Raw genomic sequence first — 3,963 nt, 5'->3', positions numbered from 1 at the left:
AGTTGCATGAAATATTTAACTTTAACTGTGTCACTTACATGAAGTTTATATTTTAAGGCACGATTTGGTGGTTGTACGGGTATTAAAGTCTGCTAGTATATATAACTGACTGAATAGACTGGTCAGTACGTTACGCCAGAAATGCTGGCAGGTTTCCGTTTCCGCTTCGGTTTCGATGTCAGGTGTAAGCTGGTCACCGTCACTGGTGTTTCTTGATTGCCACTGAGTCAGTTTTATATGTGGCAGTGTTGGTGCAGCAGTAAAAAAGTTAATTCATATACTATATACTGCGTTAGAAGCAAGAAGAAGAAAGAAGTTAATATAGTGCATACTGCATTAGAAGCAACAACACGGAACAGGCTAATATAGTGCATACTGCCTTAATATACTGCATACTGCATTAGAAGCAAGAAGAAGGAACAGGCTAATATGGTGCATATTGCCTTAATCTACTGCATTCTGCATTAGAAGCAAGGAGAAGGGACAGGTTAATATAGTGCATATTGCCTTAATATAATGCATTCTGCATTAGATCGAAGCAAGGAGAAGGAACAGGCTAATATAGTGCATATTGCCTTAATATACTGCATTCTGCATTAGAAGCAAGGAGAAGGAATAGGCTAATATAGTGCATATATTGCCTTAATATACTGCGTAGTGCGTACTGCATTTATTATTATATTGATTAGAAGTTGATGCAGAGGCAGGTGTAGTAACCGGATCGAGTCCTGTACGTTGTGGCAGGTGCGGTAACGGACCTGAATCCGTGATGCTGGGGCAAGTGGGAGAGCCGATTGGAATCCGGGTAGGAAACGTGTACGTGGGTGATCATCGATATTCGTACATGGGGGAGATTGGGGGCGCAGTTTTTCCTGAAAGATATTAAAACACGCAATTTCAGTATCAGGGCAATTTTGTTGTTACGTTTATTTGATACCTATACAGTGATGGCTGTAGATGGTTATATTGCGGATTATTCTTTAGAAAATACCTATGAATACATTTGTGCCTTGGCCGAAAATATTGTACAATATATGGTGATCCCAATGAAATTGTCATATCGTCAAGAACTACTTTCCCCGCGATTCTACTTCCTTGGATGGGATAATTGGCCGGTCTTGAGAGACGAACGACTAAATAGGAAATATAAATAAATTGGAAATGGCAAAGATTTCGTAACGCAACAGAATTCGTGAACAAAAGGGTAATTCGCGTATCCACGGGGATCCTTCGGCTGCATAATTTGCATTCCAATATTGTTCGCAAGAGCATTAGGCTTCATTAGGCAAGATGTAAGGCTTCATTGTCATCGCATCACAGCCGACTAATAATAAAAGTGCAATGATGTTAATGCTAGCGTTAGATGAGGATATAACTGCAGGCGTGTCTTTGATATTCTGATTATTTTAACAATACGACTTGATAGCACCTCTCGGCAGTACCTACACTGATTGTTCATTCTGCTTTAGCGCCGATTGTGGTCGAGTTTGTAATATTATCAAAACGTGCGATATTATCTAAAGATGAAATGTTAACAGCGAACGGTGTCACGCGGCGCAGCACTGAGAATATTAACATGCGGACTGTGCGTGGGATATTGGCATTCAATATTTGAACTGTATGTTGGGATGGAACGGTAGGATGGGATAAGAAGCTTTGACTACAATAGAATCAAATTATAGAATTTTTGGAACTATTTTTATCACAATATTGTTTACTCCTCTTATATTTACCCGCTTTCTCTGTTACACCTATCCTGTGGGAATTAAGTATCATACATATGCTCAAATTGCTCTCGCAAGTTTTCTTGCCTAAGGTTATTAGTACAGGCGTCTAAACAGAGGAATGGCTCGACCTGTGATTGGGGATAAAAATAGACCCGCCCGACTCCGCCGCATACGCTATATGCTATGACCGGTAGGGAACGCGTGTACTAACTATCATATGGAAGCGAACGATTGAGTTACATTTCGATAAATTCTAGCTCTTATAGACACATGTCTTAGCCTTAATCTCTGTGAATTTTGAGTTATGAAGCACGATTAGTCTAATTAATTATCAAATATGCACGCGCGTATCGCTCATTGGCTAAACACGCGCGGCTATGACCGTTGAAACGAAACGTCACGAATTCTATTTTTATCCTCGAATCACAGGTCAAGGCAATTCCTCTGTTTAGACGCATGTGTTATACTCCGGCAACGCCGGGTGCTTCAAGCTAGTAAATAAATGTTTGTGAGAGGCGAGGAGAAGAGAAATGGTGGGCGAGAGGAAGAGAAAGGAAGACCAACATACACACATAATGGTACACGGAAACGAGTAGAAGATTGTATTAGTCTTCACGATGGTCCCACATTTACTAGCCGACGGGCTGTGCGAATGATCGTCTATACAGCCTGACACGCTTCATACCAAAAAATATCACCTATATGCAGATCTAGATGAATATAACTCTGTATATCTCAAATAAAAACATTCTATAATTACATCTTTGACTTGGCTTGTTTGAAATATGAACGTAACTCGCAGTTGTCCTGCTTCTAAACTAGAATGTATCATCTTATTCACGGTATAATCTGCTTAATTCTCAGAGCAATATTAACTTAATTCCACGATTGTTTAACCGCATGTTTACACTGCGCATGCTCTACAATGGAGACACGGAAACCCGAAACGGAAAATACTCCGCGAGTGCAGTTATTGATACTATGATTATAGTACTTAGGCACGAGCACATTTTAAAAAATATGTGAAAGTTACAAAATCACAAGTTACAAAAAATTAAAAATTAAAAATTAAAAACTTAAAGACAAAACTAATTAAAAAAAAAACAACTTGTTCGATCAATTGCGGATTTTAGTCGCAGTCGAATGATACAAATGATGGCGAATTCATCAATTTTGATTGCATTCGTCTCAAAAAGTCCGTGTGTAAACCGTAGGTAAGCGAGTGCATCGTAGCGCCACTGAATGGTTACAAGAAGGCGGTGTATACTGATTCATTTGGTATATCAACTGTGAAGTGTTCTTTGGCGATACTTGAGCAAATACGACAATTACGTGTTTATATAGCTGCAGCCAATGTTTGAAACGGGTCTCTAACCTAGCAAGACGTTTCTTGAGCTAAACCATTCACTTGATCTATACGCTTTACACTAGAAATCTTAACAACATGTAGTCAAGCTCATAATCAAAAGTGGCATTGCTTATAGTTCGTTTTTATAAACATTGTTGTAGTCGTGCAGGAAATTGCCTTTTCCCATCAGAGACCGCTGCTACTAACTGCCTTTCTCCTAATTAGGTTAGGCCACGCAGAATTTTCAATTAGGCGATGCAATTTATATGCATCTGTCCAAGCGTGCGTGTAATATGAGTTAATCTGTCTCACAGCGACTTAGCTAGAAAACGGATTTGAACGCGTCTCTAATTCTCTTTCGTTCATTAACATTGTATGCGGTGTGCCTGAACTCTGGAAGGCATCGACTATCAAGAGCGTATAAAGAAGGATATATATCATTATAGCCTCTGGTACTCTGCAGGCCGTAGCCAGCTTTATATGGGTGGGGGTTCGTTTTTCAATGTTGGCAACTTGCTCGCAGGGGCGTGTACAGGATTTGTACGAGGGGGGTCAACGCGTAGCCAAAGTTGCGAAGCACGCGAAGGGGGTCTGGGGTCCTCCCACCAGAATTTTTAAAATTACACTACTCAGATGCGTTTTCTGCGCGAGCAAGGGGATTCGGACTCCCTGGACCCACCCTGTACACGCCCGACTGCTCGGGCGCGAAGCGACCAGGCGAGGGAGCCAGCACCCGAGCGGGGGGAGGGTGTGGGAGGGGTGTTCACTGTTCACCCTCCCGCACGATGGAGATTTGCAAATATTACACTAAAATGGAGCGACCTGAGGTGAAATTCTTGCAAATTTAAAAAAATTTTGCTTGGGGGGGAGGCTCGGGGGGGGGTCGTT

The sequence above is a fragment of the Priapulus caudatus genome, unplaced genomic scaffold (genome assembly GCF_000485595.1).
Source record: "Priapulus caudatus unplaced genomic scaffold, Priapulus_caudatus-5.0.1 Scaffold27, whole genome shotgun sequence".
NCBI lineage: Eukaryota > Metazoa > Priapulida > Priapulimorpha > Priapulimorphida > Priapulidae > Priapulus > Priapulus caudatus.
Note: the sequence above shows the minus strand (reverse complement) of the source record.